The sequence below is a fragment of the Lissotriton vulgaris genome, unplaced genomic scaffold (assembly GCF_964263255.1).
Source record: "Lissotriton vulgaris unplaced genomic scaffold, aLisVul1.2 SCAFFOLD_1348, whole genome shotgun sequence".
Classification (NCBI taxonomy): domain Eukaryota; kingdom Metazoa; phylum Chordata; class Amphibia; order Caudata; family Salamandridae; genus Lissotriton; species Lissotriton vulgaris.
This window is the reverse complement of record NW_028242968.1, coordinates 1-23,022: the sequence shown is the minus strand read 5'-3', so window position 1 is coordinate 23,022 and position 23,022 is coordinate 1. Positions and strand designations below refer to the sequence as shown.

Genomic DNA, 23,022 nt, shown 5'->3' with positions numbered 1-23,022 from the left:
CCACCACATCCACCACCACTTCCACCGCATCCACCACCACCACATCCACCACCACTTCCACCACCACCGCATCCACCACCACCACATCCACCACCACCACCACTACATCCACCACCACATCCACCACAACCACCACCACATCCACCACCACCACCGCATCCACCACCACCACCGCATCCACCATCACCACATCCAACGCATCCACCACCACCGCATCCACCACCACATCCACCATCACCACCACATCCACCATCACCTCCACATCCACCATGACATCCACCGCCACATCCACCACCACCACATCCAACACCACCGCATCCACCACCACCACCGCATCCACCACCACCACTACATCCACCACCACATCCACCACAACCGCCACCCCATCCACCACCACATCCACCACCACATCCACCATCACCTCCACATCCACCACCGCCACATCCACCACCGCCACATCCACCACCACATCCACCACCACTCCCACCACCACCACTGCATCCACCACCACCACCGCATCCACCACCACCACCCCCACCACCACTACATCCACCACCACATCCACCACCACCGCATCCACCACCACATCCATCGCATCCACCATCACATCCACCACATCCACCATCACCACCACCACCACCACATCCACCATCACCTCCACATCCACCATCACCTCCACATCCACCATGACAACCACCACCACCACATCCACCACCACATACACCATCACCTTCACATCCACCACCACATCCACCATCACCTCCACATCCACCATGACATCCACCGCCACATCCACCACCACCACATCCAAAACCACCGCATCCACCACCACCACCGCATCCACCACCACCACCACAACAACCACCACTACATCCACCACCACATCCACCACAACCACCACCCCATCCACCACCACATCCACCACCACATCCACCATCACCTCCACATCCACCACCACCACCACCACCACTGCATCCACCACCACTTTCACCACCACCACTGCATCCACCACCACCACCGCATCCACCACCACCACCCCCACCACCACTACATCCACCACCACATCCACCACCACCCCATCCACCACCACCGCATCCACCACCACCACCGCATCCACCACCACATCCACTGCATCCACCATCACATCCACCACATCCACCATCACCACCACCACCACCACATCCACCATCACCTCCACATCCACCATCACCTCCACATCCACCATGACATCCACCACCACCACATCCACCACATCCACCACCACCGCATCCACCACCACTTCATCCACCACCACCGCATCCACCACCACCGCATCCACCACCACCACACCCACCACCACTACATCCACCACCACATCCACCACAACCACCACCCCATCCACCACCACCACCACATCCACCACTGCATCCACCATCACCACATCCACCGCATCCACCACCACCGCATCCACCATCACATCCACCACCACCACATCCACCATCACCTCCACATCCACCATGACATCCACCACCAACACATCCACCACATCCACCACCACCGCATCCACCACATCCACCACCACCGCATCCACCACATCCACTACATCCACCAACACATCCACTACAACCACCACCCCATCCACCACTACCACCACCACCGCATCCACCACATCCACTGCATCCACCACATCCACCGCATCCACCACCACATCCACCATCACCACCACATCCACCATCACATCCACCACCACCACCACATCCACCACCACATCCACCATCACCTCCACATCCACCATGACATCCACCGCCACATCCACCACCCCATCCACCACCATCACATCCACCACCGCCACATCCACCACCACTTCCACCACCACATCCACCACCACTTCCACCACCACCACCACCACTACATCCACCACCACATCCACCACCCCATCCACCACCGCATCCACCACCACCACCGCATCCACCATCACCACCACATCCACCACCACCACCATATCCACCATCACCTCCACATCCACCATGACATCCACCGCCACATCCACCACCACCACCGCATCCACCACCACCACCGCATCCACCACCACCACCACACCCACCACCACTACATCCACCACCACATCCACCACAACCACCACAACCACCAGCCCATCCACCACCACCACCACATCCACCACCACATCCACCATCACCTCCACATCCACCATGACATCCTCCGCCACACCCACCACCACATCCAACACCACCGCATCCACCACCACCACCGCATCCACCACCACATCCATCACAACCACCACCCCATCCACCACAACCACCATCCCATGATCCAACACCACCACCACCACATCCACCATCACCTCCACATCCACCGCCACATCCACCACCACATCCACCACCACCACCGCATCCACCACCACCGCATCCACCACCACCACCACCACATCCACCACCACATCCACCACCCCATCCACCACCACCACCGCATCCACCACCAACACCGCATCCACCACCACATCCACCGCATACACCACCACCGCATCCACCACCACATCCACCAACACATCCACCACCACCACCACATCCACCATCACATCCACTACCACCACCACCCCATCCACCACTACCAACACCACTGCATCCACCACCGCATCCACCACATCCACAGCATCCACCACCACATCCACCGCATACACCACCACATCCACCATAACCACCACATCCACCATCACATCCACCATCACATCCATCACCACCACCACATCCACCATCACATCCACCACATCCACCGCCACATCCACCACCTAATCCACCACCACCACATCCACCACCATCACATCCACCACCGCCACATCCACCACCATCACATCCACCACCGCCACATCCACCACCACCACCACATCCAACCACATCCACCACAACCACCACCGCATCCACCACCACCACCTCATCCACCACCACCTCATCCACCACCACCACATCCACTGCCACATCCACCACCACATCCACCACCGTCACATCCACCACCATCACATCCACCACTGCCACATCCACCACCACCAACACATCCAACCACATCCACCACAACCACCACCGCATCCACCACCACATCCACCACCACCACCTCATCCACCACCACCACCTCATCAACCAACGCATCCACCACCACCGCATCCACCACCACATCCACCATCACCACCACATCCACCACCACCACCACATCCACCATCACCACCACCACCACCACATCCACCATCACCTCCACATCCACCATGACATCCACCACCACCGCATCCACCACCACGGCATCCACCACCACCACCACTACACCCAATACAACCACCACCCTATCCACCACTACCACCCCCACCGCATCCACCACCACCTCCGCATCCACCACATCCACTGCATCCACCACCACCACATCCAACACCACATCCACCACCACATCCATCACCACCACCATGTCCACCATCACACCCACCATCACCACCACGTCCACCATCACATCCACCATCACATCCACCACCACCACCACATCCACCATCACCTCCACATCCGCATCCACCGCCACATCCACTGCCACATCCACCGCCACATCCACTGCCACATCCACCACCACATCCACTACCGCCACATCCACCACCGCCACATCCACCACCGCCACATCCACCACCGCCACATCCACCACCACCACATCCACCACCACCGCATCCACATCCACCACTTCCACATCCACCACTTCCACCACATCCACCATCACCTCCACATCCACCATCACCTCCACATCCACCATGACATCCACCACCACCACATCCACCACATCCACCACCACCGCATCCACCACCACTGCATCCACCACCACCACCACCGCATCCACCACCACTGCATCCACCACCACCACCACACCCACCACCACTACATCCACCACCACATCCACCACAACCACCACCCCATCCACCACCACCACCACATCCACCACCGCATCCACCATCACCACATCCACCGCATCCACCACCACCGCATCCACCATCACATCCACCACCACCACATCCACCATCACCTCCACATCCACCATGACATCCACCACCACCACATCCACCACATCCACCACCACCGCATCCACCACATCCACCACCACCGCATCCACCACATCCACCACCACATCCACCACCACCATATCCCCCAGATCCACCACCACCACATCTATATGTGTGTGGCTCTGTGTGTGTTTAGGTGCAAATGCAATGTTCTTGGATTTTCGTCACAATAAAATACACTGAACATAATCTTCACAAAAGTTATTTACAAACGTTTAAGCTATTGCCATTATAAATTACAATAACTTTTATTTAAGTATTAATTATTTACAAAATTAAAAGCCATTGTTATTTGTAATATCAATACATCTAAGTCACGTAAATACAACACACATTGCATTACAAATGCTATAGGTGTCACATTTGCAAAAGTTAAAACTATTGACATTGTAACTGACAAAGCTATTAATGTTGCTACTTTCAAAACCAACACATAAATAAAAAAAAGTGTCATTTACAATACCAATAGCTCAAACTTTCCTAATGCGAGACCTATTGCATTTACAATGCTTGTTTAAAATTGAGTATGGTATAGATTTGACCCCGGTTCTGGGGGATTCAGCTTTTAGCTGGGTGACTGGCTGATTTAATAGCGCTGTGGGGTAATCTGGGGTGGTGAAAGGGTAGATTTTGATGCCCCATTCCCGGAAAGTGGCTTTGTATTCTAACAATGCTCAAGCCCAGGAGTTGGACCTAAATGACACCAAAGTTACCTCAGAGGGTTGTGTGCCTCATGGTGGGAGAAATTCGATGGACTCTATATCGTTCGTTATAAGGGCCTCAAAGCCCGGGGAACAATTTGTAAGTTTTATTATATTTGATCTGTTGAGTGTATCATACCTACCTTTTGATTTGTATTCAGGGGCAAATAGTAATTTGGAGCCCTTTGGGTCACGTTTGGCACCGTTGCTGCTTGGACGTAGGTTGGGCTGAGCTAGTTTGTCAATGGGGGATCCTGCGGATAAACCCTGTTGGAGTTTGGAGGGGTTTCGTGGGCGTAGCCTCTGTGTCTGCATTTTTGTAGGTAAGTTTGATTTCGTGTTATAGATTACTTTTGTAAGGTTTAGACCGGTATTTGTTAATCCCAACAAGGGTAAACTAGAGGGAGAAGGCAGTTGAGGTTGTGTTGTCGTGAGTATGGTCATTGATGTGGTTGGTGCGTTCGATGTGACCCTCAAAGTTTCGGGGGCAGGCTGGGGCTCCAGTGTCGCTGCATCAACAGGTGTATTATTAGAGTCATGACTACGGACAGAAATTTATTGACTGGCACCTGTGGTTGAGGCTGCCTTTGGTAGACTTTGGCTGGGGGTTGATAATGGTGATAACGATTGTGGGGCGCTTGTGACTTTTTTATTGGCTACATTTGCAAACAACGGGAACAGTTTGGGGGTGGTCGACTGTTAGAGTTGCTCTTAATTTATTTCTTTGTTTGGGCTGGCGTTTGCGCTCTCTCTTGCTACGTGAAAGCTGGCGAGGAGGGTTTTTTCGGGGTTGGGGCCAGCGGCAGGGTTATCGGCGCGAGTACTGGAAGTGGATGTTTGCCCGCGTGCTGATTGGGCTTTTGAGTCCAGAAATGCTGTCGACCCTGCTGGGGAGAGGGTACCTTTTAGGTAGTCAGGGACGTCTTGATGGATGGTCTGAATTGTTAGGGATTCTTGTTTCCCTATTGACTGCGTCCCAATTGGGGGTGTGGGCATGGGGTTAGGTAATTCTATGTTCGAAGTTATGAGTTTTGGGGGTAACTGGTGGGGGCATTCAGGTGAACTACCTCCCTTCAACTGCTTAACCTCAGTTATGACAGTAGATAAAAAGGCTGGAAGCGAGGAGAGGGAATCAATGATGGGCAAGCAGCAACAGACCGACTGAACTAGTTTTGATGATGATTGTGCTCCTATAATTAAATTGTTCAGATTGTACAATTTGTTATCTATCCCAGCTGTGAAGAGTGCTAAGGTGTTCAGTGAGTCAACCTGCGTATCTAATTTGTCTGAGTGATAGTTTAAGGACGTGACTGTCGATTGAAGGGTTTGAAGTAATTGCGACCAGACACTCGCTAATATGGGGACTTCTTGGTGTGCCTCTATTTTTGGAGTAAGATTAGGTGAATTTTAAGGGTTTTTAAAGAAAAGGGACAGATCCTCTAACTGTTGGTCAGTTGGATCGTTTTTTTGTGTGTCGATTTTAGTGAAATTATTGCTACTGCTGATGGTGAGTGTAGACGTTGTGTGCAGTTTGTTAGGTCAGGCCTCCCCTCTGATGGATTTTGAGTATGTAATAAGGGGGGACTAAATATGTCGAAGTTAGTTGCAGAGTCCCTTTGTGCATGAATTTGAGGGAAAATTAGATGGGAGTGAGACACTGGAGTAGCCTCCCTGTGCACGGCGAAATTTTGAGGAAGGGGTGTTGATGGGTTCTCCGATTTTAATGGTTGCAGAACTTGGGGGCTTAGGCTGTGAGGTAAACTCACTGAGGGTAGTCGTGGACAATATAAGACTGTCCTTGGACTCCAAACAATCGGCTATATTGATCTTGCTGGACCTTTCTGCGGCCTTCAACACCTTCTCGCATCGCGTTCTGCTAGAGCGCCTTGCGGAGGTTGGTGTCGAAGGCGCCGCACTTCAATGGCTGACAAGCTATCTCGGCAACAGGCGGTCCAGGGTCCAGATAGGCTTGCACTCTTCCATTTTCCATGACAATGACAAGGGTGTTCCACAGGCATCTATATTGAGCCCGACCCTTTTTAATCTATATGTCTTCCCCCTTGCGAAGGTCATTAGAGCACATGATTTTGGAACCGTATCTTATGCCGACGATACTCAAATCCTCATCACCATCAATCAGAACCCTGACGACACAAAAAGGAGGTTCAAAAACTGTATGGTCAGCATACAAGAATGGATGACCAGGAATTACCTCATGATGAACGCAGGAAAGACAGAGGTCATGTTGTTCGGCAAAGCAGACAAAATCAGGTCGCCAGACTGGTGGCCAGCTTCCCTCGGTCCCCGCCCAGCCCCCAAGCCCTCTGTCAGGAATCTTGGAGTAATCATGGATGATAAGTTAACCATGTCTGAGCCCATCAGAAAAACCGTGGGCACCAGTTACGGCCTGATGCGCAGTTTGAGGAAGATCTTCAAATGGATCCCCCTTTCAGCACGTATGCCCCTAGTCTAAGGCTTATTGTTAACAGGATAGACTATGGAAATGCTCTTTTCTCAGCCATTAACTCAACACACGTCTGAATCGACTGCAGGTCCTTCAAAACACCACCGCCAGGCTAGTACTTGATCTACCCCCTCGCACCCCCTCAGCCTCCTGCCTTCGGACTTTGCACTGGCTACCCATACAAAAACGCATAAAGTTTAAATTATGCTGCCTAGTCCATAAATCTGTAAATGGTCATAGACCTGTTTATCTTGAACACAAGCTCAAGGCCCACATCCCAGTCAGAACACTACGCTCTTCCAGCAAGGCCCTTCTCTCTGTACCTAGAGTTTGGACAGTCTGAAATGGTGACAGAGCTTTCAGTAAAACCGCCCCCGAAGCCTGGAACTCTCTCCCCATTCAGATCAGGCTAGAGCCTGATCATGTGAAGTTCCGAAGACAGCTAAAAACATGGCTTTTTTAGCCAGATGAGCTCCCCCTGCTCTCTTGGGTTCGATGGACATGAGGTTCCTTTGCCTGCTAGCGCTCTGAGACCTTCGGGTGATTTATGCGCGATACAAATGCAATAAAATGGAAATGGAAATGGCTGGGGGTAACCTCTTGGTTATGCATGTCATGGAGGGGGGAGGCTGACTTAAAGAAAGTTGTTCGCTTGATAGGGGGATTTGGGTGACCCTCACAGTGCCCTCCAGCCCGATGTTCTGATCGGCGGAGAGAGACCCAAAGAAGAATACATCCGGGGCTAGGGCAGGCTTGTTGATGGAAGTAGGCAATGTTTGTGACAAGAGTGTGCTTGGCTCTGCGGATGGATCGGCGTCGCGGGGCTTGGTTGCCTCTGAAGGTTGAAAGACAGAGGCGAAAGTGGCACCGCCCGGGGCTTTTTTGAAATAGTCCAAAAGGCTGAAGGATTTTGGACCGATCAGAGATGGAGTGCCATTGGTGTACGGGCTCCTATTGTTTGTGTGTTGCCGTTCGTTTGGTGGTGATTTAGGAACCTTCTGAGTGTCCGTCGCAGTCGGTGAACTTGTGTAATTGTCTGGTGAGCACTCCACATCTGTTGTCAACTGTTTGTGTTTCTTCCGTTTTAGTGATGAGGGGACTTTTCTTATTTTCCCAGATCTCATAGCGTCTGTTATTGAGCGGGGCTGTTCAAAGCCAGTAAGGTTGGGAACTAGGATGGGTGGACCTTCTTTTGGGCGCTCTCCGCGTTGCTGGCTATACTGTAGTTGGATTCAAAAGGCGCAGAGAGGAAGTGCAGGCTCCTGTCAAGGGTCGAGTCAAGGGCCGTGTAGGGCCAGAATAACTCTGGAGAAGGGTTGCTAGTCTTATTTAATCTTGTCTTGTCTTGTCTTGTGGTGTCTTGCGGTGTCAAAGACTACACGATCAGTGACCAGTGCTGCACGCGTGGGCACCCCCCTGCACGCTTGGTCCCTGCTCAACCCCTCGCCCAAGACCACCTACCCACTGGCCTCAGCTGCACTTATTGCCTGTGGTCGTTGCTTTTACTCCTAGGCACCCCCTGGTGTGGTGCTGCAGCTCCCCAAGTGGGGGCGCACAAAAAATAAAAGGGGGGGCCGTCACGGCATCAGTTGCAATCAGGGCAGTGGGACCAGCAGTGGTAGCAATGGGCAGAGAGGGCTGGAGGGGGTGGAGGGGACATAACCGAAACTTTGGAGGGCCTTCAGGCGGCGCCTTGAATGGCTGAGCTGCCGGAGGTGGTAGGGGCCAGAGAGCGAGGCCGGGTGGCGCGGGAGTGCAGGGCTGCCGGCTGCCGGGACCGAGACCTAGGGCCTGAGGTGCGGCTGCTAAAAGCGATTGAGGGCGGCCCTACTAAGACCCACACCAAGCCAAGACTTGGGAAAGGTCGAAGGAGAGTGGCCCGGGAGCGGACCAGGCAGATTTGTGGCATGGTTAACAGCAAGGTTAACAGGGGGGCTCAAATGCACCCACTGGGGGGAGCAGGGTCTTAGCTGTTAGAGTAGCTATGTCGCTGTTGTGATTCAACAAGCACACAGAGCTAACACCACCACCACCGCTCGCCCCTTGGTGACTTACTTGGCCTGTCTTTCGCTGTCTCGCCACGTCCTAATCCGCTTCCTCCACGGGCCACGGGACACAGCGCCTCACAGCTACAGGTCGCAACCGGGTCACGGCACCAACACTGGGACTAGGAGTAGCCGTAGCACCCGTGCGCAACCTCGAGCAGCCGCAGCAACCACCGCACACCGCTCGGTGGCTCGCCTGACTTCGACCACCAGCCGCGTCAGATCGTTCCGCACGTTCAGGACCGCCTTCCGTCAGCAACGATTCGCGGTCACAGCAAGACTGTTGGGTGTACAATTGCGACCATACAAGAGACCACCACCACATCCACCACCACATCCACCACCACTTTCACCACCACCACTGCATCCACCACCACCACTGCATCCACCACCACCACCCCCACCACCACTACATCCACCACCACATCCACCACCACCCCATCCACCACCACCGCATCCACCACCACCACCGCATCCACCACCACATCCACCGCATCCACCATCACATCCACCACATCCACCATCACCACCACCATTACCACATCCACCATCACCTCCACATCCACCATCACCTCCACATCCACCATGACATCCACCACCACCACATCCACCACATCCACCACCACTGCATCCACCACCACTGCATCCACCACCACCACCACCGCATCCACCACCACCACCACACCCACCACCACTACATCCACCACCACATCCACCACAACCACCACCCCATCCACCACCACCACCACATCCACCACCGCATCCACCATCACCACATCCACCGCATCCACCACCACCGCATCCACCATCACATCCACCACCACCACATCCACCATCACCTCCACATCCACCATGACATCCACCACCACCACATCCACCACATCCACCACCACCGCATCCACCACATCCACCACCACCGCATCCACCACATCCACTACATCCACCAACACATCCACTACAACCACCACCCCATCCACCGCTACCACCACCACCGCATCCACCACATCCACTGCATCCACCACATCCACCGCATCCACCACCACATCCACCATCACCACCACATCCACCATCACATCCACCACCACCACCACATCCACCACCACATCCACCATCACATCCACCATGACATCCACCGCCACATCCACCACCACATCCACCACCACATCCACCATCACATCCACCATGACATCCACCGCCACATCCACCACCACATCCACCACCATCACATCCACCACCGCCACATCCACCACCACTTCCACCACCACATCCACCACCACTTCCACCTCCACCACCACCACTACATCCACCACCACATCCACCACTCCATCCACCACCGCATCCACCACCACCACCGCATCCACCATCACCACCACATCCACCACCACATCCACCATCACCTCCACATCCACCATGACATCCACCGCCACATCCACCACCACATCCAACACCACCACCACCGCATCCACCACCACCACCGCATCCACCACCACCACCGCATCCACCACACCCATCACCACTACATCCACCACCACATCCACCACAACCACCACAACCACCAGCCCATCCACCACCACCACCACATCCACCATCACATCCACCACCACATCCACCATCACCTCCACATCCACCATGACATCCACCGCCACACCCACCACCACATCCAACACCACCGCATCCACCACCACCACCGCATCCACCACCACATCCACCACAACCACCACCCCATCCACCACAACCACCATCCCATCCACCACCACCACCACCACCACATCCACCATCACCTCCACATCCACCGCCACATCCACCACCACATCCACCACCACCGCATCCACCGCCACCGCATCCACCACCACCACCACCACCACCACATCCACCACCACATCCAGCACCCCATCCACCACCACCACCGCATCCACCACCAACACCGCATCCACCACCACATCCACCGCATACACCACCACCGCATCCACCACCACATCCACCATCACATCCACCACCACCACCACCACCACATCCACCATCACATCCACTACCACCACCACCCCAGCCACCACTACCACCACCACTGCATCCACCACCGCATCCACCACATCCACAGCATCCACCACCACATCCACCGCATACACCACCACATCCACCATCACCACCACATCCACCATCACATCCAACACCACATCACCCACCACCACCATGTCCACCATCACACCCACCATCACCACCACATCCACCATCACATCCACCATCACATCCACCACCACCACCACATCCACCATCACCTCCACATCCGCATCCACCGCCACATCCACTGCCACATCCACCGCCACATCCACCACCACATCCACTACCGCCACATCCACCACCGCCACATCCACCACCGCCACATCCACCACCGCCACATCCACCACCGCCACATCCACCACCACCGCATCCACATCCACCACTTCCACATCCACCACTTCCACCACATCCACCATCACCTCCACATCCACCATCACCTCCACATCCACCATGACATCCACCACAACCACATCCACCACATCCACCACCAGCGCATCCACCACCACTGCATCCACCACCACCACCACCGCATCCACCACCACCGCATCCACCACCACCACCACACCCACCACCACTACATCCACCACCATATCCACCACAACCACCACCCCATCCACCACCACCACCACATCCACCACCACATCCACCATCACCACATCCACCGCATCCACCACCACCGCATCCACCATCACATCCACCACCACCACATCCACCATCACCTCCACATCCACCATGACATCCACCACCACCACATCCACCACATCCACCACCACCGCATCCACCACATCCACCACCATCGCATCCACCACATCCACCACCACATCCACCACCACCATATGCCCCAGATCCACCACCACCACATCTATATGTGTGTGGCTCTGTGTGTGTTTAGGTGCAAATGCAATGTTCTTGGATTTTCGTCACAATAAAATACACTGAACATCACAAAAGTTATTTACAAACGTTTAAGCTATTGCCATTATAAATTACAATAACTTTTATTTAAGTATTAATTATTTACAAAATTAAAAGCCATTGTTATTTGTAATATCAATACATCTAAGTCACGTAAATACAACACACATTGCATTACAAATGCTATAGGTGTCACATTTGCAAAAGTTAAAACTATTGACTTTGTAACTGACAAAGCTATTAATTTTGCTACTTTCAAAACCAACACATAAATAAAAAAAGTGTCATTTACAATACCAATAGCTCAAACTTTCCTAATGCGAGACCTATTGCATTTCCAATGCTTGTTTAAAATTGAGTATGGTATAGATTTGACCCCGGTTCTGGGGGATTCAGCTTTTAGCTGGGTGACTGGCTGATTTAATAGCGCTGTGGGGTAATCTGGGGTGGTGAAAGGGTAGATTTTGATGCTCCATTCCCGGAAAGTGGCTTTGTATTCTAAAAATGCTCAAGCCCAGAAGTTGGACCTAAATGACACCAAAGTTACCTCAGAGGGTTGTGTGCCTCATGGTGGGAGAAATTCGATGGACTCTATATCGTTCGTTATAAGGGCCTCAAAGCCCGGGGAACAATTTGCAAGTTTTATTATATTTGATCTGTTGAGTGTATCATACCTACCTTTTGATTTGTATTCAGGGGCAAATAGTAATTTGGAGCCCTTTGGGTCACGTTTGGCACCGTTGCTGCTTGGACGTAGGTTGGGCTGAGCTAGTTTGTCAATGGGGGATCCTGCGGATAAACCCTGTTGGAGTTTGGAGGGGTTTCGTGGGCGTAGCCTCTGTGTCTGCATTTTTGTAGGTAAGTTTGATTTCGTGTTATAGATTACTTTTGTAAAGTTTAGACCGGTATTTGTTAATCCCAACAAGGGTAAACTAGAGGAGAAGGTGGTTGAGGTTGTGTTGTCGTGAGTATGGTCATTGATGTGGTTGGTGCGTTCGATGTGACCCTCAAAGTTTTGGGGGCAGGCTGGGGCTCCAGTGTCGCTGCATCAACAGGTGTATTATTAGAGTCATGACTACGGACAGAAATTTATTGACTGGCACCTGTGGTTGAGGCTGCCTTTGGTAGACTTTGGCTGGGGGTTGATAACGGTGATAACGATTGTGGGGCGCTTGTGACTTTTTTATTGGCTACATTTGCAAACAACGGGAACAGTTTGGGGGTGGTCGACTGTTAGAGTTGCTCTTAAATTATTTCTTTGTTTGGGCTGGCGTTTGCGCTCTCTCTTGCTACGTGAAAGCTGGCGAGGAGGGTTTTTTCGGGGTTGGGGCCAGCGGCAGGGTTATCGGCGCGAGTACTGGAAGTGGATGTTTGCCCGCTTGCTGATTGGGCTTTTGAGTCCAGAAATGCTGTCGACCCTGCTGGGGAGAGGGTACCTTTTAGGTAGTCAGGGACGTCTTGATGGACGGTCTGAATTGTTAGGGATTCTTGTTTCCCTATTGACTGCGTCCCAATTGGGGGTGTGGGCATGGGGTTAGGTAATTCTATGTTCGAAGTTATGAGTTTTTGGGGTAACTGGTCGGGGCATTCAGGTGAACTACCTCCCTTCAACTGCTTAACCTCAGTTATGACAGTGGATAAAAAGGCTGGAAGCGAGGAGAGGGAATCAATGATGGGCAAGCAGCAACAGACCGACTGAACTAGTTTTGATGATGAGTGTGCTCCTATAATTAAATTGTTCAGATTGTCCAATTTGTTATCGATCCCAGCTGTGAAGAGTGCTAAGGTGTTCAGTGAGTCAACCTGCGTATCTAATTTGTCTGAGTGATAGTTTAAGGACGTGACTGTAGATTGAAGGGTTTAAAGTAATTGCGACCAGACACTCGCTAATATGGGGACTTCTTGGTGTGCCTCTATTTTTGGAGTAAGATTAGGTGAATTTTGAGGGTTTTTAAAGAAAAGGGACAGATCCTCTAACAGTTGGTCAGTTGGATCGTTTTTTTGTGTGTCGATTTTAGTGAAATTATTGCTGCTGCTGATGGTGAGTGTAGACGTTGTGTGCAGTTTGTTAGGTCAGGCCTCCCCTCTGATGGATTTTGAGTATGTAATAAGGGGGGACTAAATATGTCGAAGTTAGTTGCAGAGTCCCTTTGTGCATGAATTTGAGGGAAAATTAGATGGGAGTGAGACACTGGAGTAGCCTCCCTGTGCACGGCGAAATTTTGAGGAAGGGGTGTTGATGGGTTCTCCGATTTTAATGGTTGCAGAACTTGGGGGCTTAGGCTATGAGGTAAACTCACTGAGGGTAGTCGTGGACAATATAAGACTGTCCTTGGACTCCAAACAATCGGCTATATTGATCTTGCTGGACCTTTCTGCGGCCTTCGACACCTTCTCGCATCGCGTTCTGCTAGAGCGCCTTGCGGAGGTTCGTGTCGAAGGCGCCGCACTTCAATGGCTGACAAGCTATCTCGGCAACAGGCGGTCCAGGGTCCAGATAGGCTTGCACTCTTCCATTTTTACATGACAATGACAAGGGTGTTCCACAGGCATCTATATTGAGCCCGACCCTTTTTAATCTATATCTCTTCCCCCTTGCGAAGGTCATTAGAGCACATGATTTTGGAACCGTATCTTATGCCGACGATACTCAAATCCTCATCACCATCAATCAGAACCCTGACGACACAAAAAGGAGGTTCAAAAACTGTATGGTCAGCATACAAGAATGGATGACCAAGAATTACCTCATGATGAACGCAGGAAAGACAGAGGTCTTGTTGTTCGGCAAAGCAGACAAAATCAGGTCGCCAGACAGGTGGCCAGCTTCCCTCGGTCCCTGCCCAGCCCCCAAGCCCTCTGTCAGGAATCTTGGAGTAATCATGGATGATAAGTTAACCATGTCTGAGCCCATCAGAAAAACCGTGGGCACCAGTTACGGCCTGATGCGCAGTTTGAGGAAGATCTTCAAATGGATCCCCCTTTCAGCACGTATGCCCCTAGTCTAAGGCTTATTGTTAACAGGATAGACTATGGAAATGCTCTTTTCTCAGCCATTAACTCAACACACGTCTGAATTGACTGCAGGTCCTTCAAAACACCGCCGCCAGGCTAGTACTTGATCTACCCCCTCGCACCCCCTCAGCCTCCTGCCTTCGGACTTTGCACTGGCTACCCATACAAAAGCGCATAAAGTTTAAATTATGCTGCCTAGTCCATAAATCTGTAAATGGTCATAGACCTGTTTATCTTGAACACAAGCTCAAGGCCCACATCCTAGTCAGAACACTACGCTCTTCCAGCAAGGCCCTTCTCTCTGTACCTAGAGTTCGGACAGTCAGAAATGGTGACAGAGCTTTCAGTAAAACCGCCCCCGAAGCCTGGAACTCTCTCCCCATTCAGATCAGGCTAGAGCCTGATCATGTGAAGTTCCGAAGACAGCTAAAAACATGGCTTTTTTAGCCAGATGAGCTCCCCCTGCTCTCTTGGGTTCGATGGACATGAGGTTCCTTTGCCTGCTAGCGCTCTGAGACCTTCGGGTGATTTATGCGCGATGCAAATGCAATAAAATGGAAATGGAAATGGCTGGGGGTAACCTCTTGTTTATGCATGTCATGGAGGGGGGAGGCTGACTTAAAGAAAGTTGTTCGCTTGATAGGGGGATTTGGGTGACCCTCACAGTGCCCTCCAGCCCGATGTTCTGATCGGCGGAGAGAGACCCAAAGAAGAATACATCCGGGGCTAGGGCAGGCTTGTTGATGGAAGTAGGCAATGTTTGTGACAAGAGTGTGCTTGGCTCTGCGGATGGATCGGCGTCGAAGGCTTGGTTGCCTCTGAAGGTTGAAAGACAGAGGCGAAACTGGCACCGCCCGGGGCTTTTTTGAAATAGTCCAAAAGGCTGAAGGATTTTGGACCGATCAGAGATGGAGTGCCATTGGTGTACGGGCTCCTATTGTTTGTGTGTTGCCGTTCGTTTGGTGGTGATTTAGGAACCTTCTGAGTGTCCGTCGCAGTCGGTGAACTTGTGTAATTGTCTGGTGAGCACTCCACATCTGTTGTCAACTGTTTGTGTCTCTTCCGTTTTAGTGATGAGGGGACTTTTCTTATTTTCCCAGATCTCATAGCGTCTGTTATTGAGCGGGGCTGTTCAAAGCCAGTAAGGTTGGGAACTAGGATGGGTGGACCTTCTTTTGGGCACTCTCCGCGTTGCTGGCTATACTGTAGTTGGATTCAAAAGGCGCAGAGAGGAAGTGCAGGCTCCTGTCAAGGGTCGAGTCAAGGGTCGTGTAGGGCCAGAATAACTCTGGAGAAGGGTTGCTAGTCTTATTTAATCTTGTCTTGTCTTGTCTTGTGGTGTCTTGTGGTGTCAAAGACTACACGATCAGTGACCAGTGCTGCACGCGTGGGCACCCCCCTGCACGCTTGGTCCCTGCTCAACCCCTCGCCCAAGACCACCTACCCACTGGCCTCAGCTGCACTTATTGCCTGTGGTCGTTGCTTTTACTCCTAGGCACCCCCCAGTGCGGTGCTGCAGCTCCCCAAGTGGGGGCGCACAAAAAATAAAAGGGGGGGGGGCCGTCACGGCATCAGTTGCAATCAGGGCAGTGGGACCAGCAGTGGTAGCAATGGGCAGAGAGGGCTGGAGGGGGTGGAGGGGACATAACCGAAACTTTGGAGGGCCTTCAGGCGGACGCCCTGAATGGCTGAGCTGCCGGAGGTGGTAGGGGCCAGAGAGCGAGGCCGGGTGGCGCGGGAGTGCCGCGCTGCCGGCTGCCGGGACCGAGACCTAGGGCCTGAGGTGCGGCTACTAAAAGCGATTGAGGGCGGCCCTACTAAGACCCACACCAAGCCAAGACTTGGGAAAGGTCGAAGGAGAGTGGCCCGGGAGCGGACCAGGCAGATTTGTGTCAAGGTTAACAGCAAGGTTAACAGGGGGGCTCAACTGCACCCACTGGGGGGGGGGAGCAGGTTCTTAGCTGTTAAAGTAGCTACGTCGCTGTTGTGATTCAACAAGCACACAGAGCTAACACCACCACCACCGCTCGCCCCTTGGTGACTTACTTGGCCTGTCTTTTGCTGTCTCGCCACGTCCTAATCCGCTTCCTCCACGGGACACGGGACACAGCGCCTCACAGCTACAGGTCGCAACCGGGTCACGGCACTAACACTGGGACTAGGAGTAGCCGTAGCACCCGTGCGCAACCTCGAGTAGCCGCAGCAACCACCGCACACCGCTCGGTGGCTCGCCTGACTTCGACCACCAGCCGCGTCAGATCGTTCTGCACGTTCAGGACCGCCTTCCGTCAGCAACGATTCGCGGTCACAGCAAGACTGTTGGGTGTACAATTGCGACCATACAAGAGACAGTTGTTTGACTCTGTCAAAGATGAACCAAATGCAATTTATGAAAAGTCCCAACTACAAACAACAGAATCAAAATAGGCTGAGGGGACACCCGGATTTGAACCAGGGACCTCTTGATCTGCAGTCAAATGCTCTACCACTGAGATATAGCCCCAGCTTTTCAGTAAAATCAGAATGACAAAATATCATTACATCATGAAAGAGTGCGAGAATCATGCTAAGTTGTGTTGGAAAGTACCATCTTGAAACTGTGGAACAGGAGAAGTAGTCCTTAATATTATTTATTAAAGGAAAACTGGATCATTTAAAAAACAGGTTTATTTGTTTCATTGCTATTTTATTTAGTGGAGAAGTGTGGCTCAGGAGTTAGAGGCGGCAGACCTGGAAGCTGAGATCGGCCCTGGACCAGGGTTCAATTCCCCGCCTCGGCGGGTCTTGGGTTCAAAAATTCCACGGACTCGATAATTCTCGCTCCGGTGCCTTCTCGACTCACGGGTTCACGCTCTGCGACTCTGGGCAATAGCTTGCTTAATCTCCACAACGGCCCCTCGCGGCGGGATGCCTGGCTTTCACCTTGTGGATACCCTGCCGGGGTTATCTCACAGGGGAATACCAGGACGGGTTCCCTAAGCAAGCGCCGGGAAACCCTTTGTGGGTAGCTGTGCGCTATATAAGCTCAAATACATTTACATTTACATATTTGAATAGGCAGTGGTACATAAGACCAATGCCTCTACATACAATGATTGTTTTGAAACATTCTTAAAGGGGAAGAGGTTTTTACGGGGCACCTTATCATTTGCTGATTGGTTACCACAATCACTGAGATGGTGGGGAAGTATTATTGTTTTGGGCCAAATTACGGTGGAAAAACATTTCTACATACCGCGACAATTCGGTATTTGGAAGGTACACCCATATACCCTTTTCACGTACCTTTGATTTAATACATCAGAAAAAGCCACTTTGTGCTTGCAACTGGCCTGATTCTTCAGACCAGCCTTCTTGCAACTGCAACGAGGGTTCATACATCTTGCACGTAGGCAGAGCTTTTAAGGAGAAATTAAATAGTTCCTACATTGCACAAAAATGAAGTGCTTCAAACAAACACATACTTTGGATGCAGAGGGAAAAGGTGGAATATATGTAAGACTGAGGACACAGGTGAAATGAGAAATAGATTGATTGCATAGCTGCACAGTATTCTAAGCCATTTCTTTAGTGCTATTCAAAAAAGCACCAAACAGTATAACACATTTGTCAATTGGTTTCATAGTCCATTCCCTCTGTTTAGTTCTGTAAAAGGAAGAGCCAAATTCCAAAATAGATCAATGATCTTTCAGAAATTTCCCAAAGGGAATACCAAGCCCAGTTTAAAAAATGCATTTACTCACAGGTTTTGAGCAGCAAACACTGTAATGCTATTAAAGTACAATATCCAAGGGAACACCGACTCTGTCAAAGATGATCCAAATGGGATTCATGAAAATTCCCAACTACAAACACCAGAATCAAAATAGTATGAGGGGACACCTGGATTTGAACCAGGGACCACTTGATCTGCAGTCAAATGCTCTACCACTGAGCTATATCCCCAGCTGTCTGTCAAGATCAGAATGAAAATATATCAGTACATCATAACAGAGTGAAAGGATTATGCTAAGTTGTGCCAGAAAGTACAACCTTGAAACTGTGGAACAGGAGAAGTAGTTCTTAATATTATTTATTAAAGGAAAACTGGATCATTAAAATAAATATGTATTTGGTTGATTGGTATTTTATTTGAATAGGCAGTGGTACATAGGACCAATGCCTGCATTTTTGTTTTGAAACATTCTCAAAGGGGAAGAGGTTTTTACGTGATACCTTATCATTTGATGATTGGTTACCACAATCACTGAGATGGTTGTGACTTATGATTGTTTTGGGCCAAATTTCGGTGGAAAAACATTTCTACATACCTCTACAATTCGGTATTTGGAAGGTACACCCAAACACCCATTTCAAGTAACTTCGATTTAATACATCAGAAAAAGCCACTTTGTGTTTGCACATGGCCTGATTCTTCAGACCAGCCTTCTTGCAACTGCAACGAGGGTTCGTACATTTTGCACGTAGGCAGAGCTTTTAAGGAGAAATTAAATAGTTCCTACGTTGCACAAAAATGAAGTGCTTCAAACAAACACATACTTTGGATGCACAGAGAAGAGGTGTAATATATGTAAGACTGAGGACACAGGTGAAATGAGAAATAGATTTACTGCATCGCTGCACAGTATTCTAAGCCTTTTCTTTAGTGCGATTCAAGAAAGCACCACACGGTATAATAAATTTGACAATTGGTTTCATAGTCCATTCCCTTTCTTTAGTGCTGTAAAAGGAAGAGCCGAATTCCAAAATAGCTCAATGATGTTTCAGAAATTTTCCAAAGGGAATACCAAGCCGAGTGTTAAAACTGCATTTACTCACAGGTTTTGAGCAGCAAACTCTGTAATGCTATTAAAGTGCAATATCCAAGGGAACACTGACTCTGTCAAAGATGATCCAAAAGGAATTGATGAAAAGTCCCAACTACAAACAACAGAATCAAAATAGTCTGAGGGGACACCCGGATTTGAACCAGGGACCTCTTGATCTGCAGTCAAATGCTTTACCACTGAGCTATATCCCCAGCTTTTCAGAAAAATTAGAATAACATAATATCAGTACATCATGAAAGAGTGAGAGGATCATGCTAAGTTGTGCCGGAAAGTACAGGCTTGAAACTGTGGAACAGGAGAAGTAGTCCTTAATATTATTTATTAAAGTAAAACTGGATCATTTAAAAAACAGATTAATTTGTTTCATTGCTATTTTATTTGAATAGGCAGTGGTACATAAGACCAATGCCTCTACATACAATGATTGTTTTGAAACATTCTTAAAGAGGAAGAGGTTTTTACATGACACATTATCATTTGATGATTGGTTACCACAATAACTGAGATGGTGGTGAAGTATGAATGTTTTTTGGCCAAATTACGGAGGAAAAACATTTCTACATACCACTACAATTCGGTATTTGGAAGGAACACCCAAACACCCCTTTCAAGTACCTTCGATTTAATACATCAAAAAAAGCCACTTTGTGCTTGCAACTGGCCTGATTCTTCAGACCAGCCTTCTTGCAACTGCAACGAGGGTTTGTACATCTTGCACGTAGGCAGAGCTTTCAAGGAGAAATTAAATAGTTCCTACGTTGCACAAAAATGAAGTGCTTCAAACAAGCACATACTTTCAATGCACAGGGAAAAGGTGGAATATATGTAAGACTGAGGACACAGGTGAAATGAGAAATAGACTGACTGCATCGCTGCACAGTATTCTAAGCCATTTCTTTAGTGCGATTCAAGAGAGCACCAAACAGTATAACAAATTTGTCAATTTGTTTCATAGTCCATTCCCTTTCTTTAGTGCTGTAAAAGGAAGAGCCAAATTCCAAAATAGATCAATGATCTTTCAGAAATTTCCCAAAGGGAATACCAAGCCGAGTGTTAAAACTCCATTTACTCACAGGTTTTGAGCAGCAAACTATGTAATGCTATTAAAGTGCAATATCCAAGGGAACACTGACTCTGTCAAAGATGATCCAAAAGGAATTGATGAAAAGTCCCAACTACAAACAACAGAATCGAAATAGTCTGAGGGGACACCCGGATTTGAACCAGGTACCTCTTGATCTGCAGTCAAATGCTCTACCACTGAGCTATATCCCCAGCTTTTCTGTAAAATCAGACTGACATAATATCAGTACATCATGAAAGAGTGAGAGGATCATGCTAAGTTGTGCCGGAAAGTACAGGCTTGAAACTGTGGAACAGGAGAAGTAGTAGTTAATATTATTTATTAAAGGAAATCTGTATCATTTATAAAACGGATTACTTTGTTTCATTGCTATTGTATTTGAATAGGCAGTGGTACATAGGACCAATGCCTCTACATACAGTGATTGTTTTGAAACATTCTTAAAGGGGAAGAGGTTTTTACGTGACACATTATCATTTGATGATTGGTTACCACAATCACCGAGATGGTGGTGAAGTATGATTGTTTTTTGGCCAAATTACGATGGAAAAACATTTCTACATACCACTACAATTCAGTATTTGTAAGGAACACCCAAACACCCCTTTCAAGTACCTTCAATTTAATACATCAAAAAAAGCCACTTTGTGCTTGCAACTGGCCTGATTCTTCAGACCAGCCTTCTTGCAACTGCAACGAGGGTTTGTACATCTTGCACGTAGGCAGAGCTTTCAAGGAGAAATTAAATAGTTCCTAAGTTGCACAAAAATGAAGTGCTTCAAACAAACACATACTTTGTATGGACAGAGAAGAGATGGAATATATGTAAGACTGAGGACACAGGTGTAATGAGAAATAGATTGATTGCATAGCTGCCCAGTATTTTAAGCCATTTCTTTAGTGCGATTCAAGAGAGCACCAAACAGTATAACAAATTTGTCAATTGGTTTCATAGTCCATTCCCTTTGTTTAGAGCTGTGAAAGGTAGAGCCGACTTCCAAAATAGATCAATGATGTTTCAGAAATTTCCCATAGGGAATACCAAGCCCAGTGTAAAAAATGCAGTTACTCACAAGTTTTAATCAGCAACACTGTAATGGTATTAAAGTGTAACATCCAAGGGAACACTGACTCTGTCAAAGATGATCCAAATGGGATTCATGAAAATTCCCAACTACAAACAGCAGATTCAAAATAGTATGAGGGGACACCCGGATTTGAACCAGGGACCTCTTGATCTGCAGTCAAATGCTCTACCACTGAGTTATATCCCCAGCTGTCAGCCAAGATCAGAATGACAATATATCAGTACATCATGAAAGAGTGAGAGGATCATGCTAAGTTGTGCCGGAAAGTACAACCTTGAAACTGTGGAACTGTAGAAATAATTCTGAATATTATTTATTAAAGGAAAAATGGATCATTAAAAAAATATATGTATTTGTTTGATTGGTATTTTATTTGAATAGGCAGTGGTACATAGGACCAATGCCTGCACTTAAAATGTTTGTTTTGAAACATTCTCAAAGGGGAAGAGGTTTTTACGGGATACCTTATTGTTTCATGTTTGGTTACCACAATCACTCAGATGGTGATGAAGTATGATTGTTTTGGGCCACATTAAGGTGGAAAAACATTTCTACATACCACTACAATTCGGTATTTGGAAGGTACACCCAAACACCCCTTTCACGGACCTTCGATTTAAAACATCAGAAAAAGCCACTTTGTGCTTGCAAATGGCCTGATTCTTCAGGCCAGCCTTCTTGCAACTGCAACAATGGTTCATACATCTTGCACATAGGCAGAGCATTTAAGGAGAAATTAAAT

At 49.6% G+C, this 23,022-nt stretch overlaps 5 non-coding genes across 5 annotated transcripts; all 5 read right to left on the bottom strand.

The window, feature by feature from the left end:
* Positions 1-17,710: 17,710 nt before the first annotated feature.
* Positions 17,711-17,782, bottom strand: TRNAC-GCA (transfer RNA cysteine (anticodon GCA)). The gene has a single exon. It is a non-coding gene; the product is annotated as a tRNA-Cys (tRNA).
* A 1,370-nt stretch (positions 17,783-19,152) lies between these two features.
* Positions 19,153-19,224, bottom strand: TRNAC-GCA (transfer RNA cysteine (anticodon GCA)). Its single transcript has one exon. It is a non-coding gene; the product is annotated as a tRNA-Cys (tRNA).
* A 1,003-nt stretch (positions 19,225-20,227) lies between these two features.
* On the bottom strand, positions 20,228-20,299 carry TRNAC-GCA (transfer RNA cysteine (anticodon GCA)). The gene has a single exon. It is a non-coding gene; the product is annotated as a tRNA-Cys (tRNA).
* A 1,012-nt stretch (positions 20,300-21,311) lies between these two features.
* TRNAC-GCA (transfer RNA cysteine (anticodon GCA)) lies at positions 21,312-21,383 on the bottom strand. Its single transcript has one exon. It is a non-coding gene; the product is annotated as a tRNA-Cys (tRNA).
* Positions 21,384-22,394: 1,011 nt separating this feature from the next.
* TRNAC-GCA (transfer RNA cysteine (anticodon GCA)) lies at positions 22,395-22,466 on the bottom strand. The gene has a single exon. It is a non-coding gene; the product is annotated as a tRNA-Cys (tRNA).
* Positions 22,467-23,022: the final 556 nt, after the last annotated feature.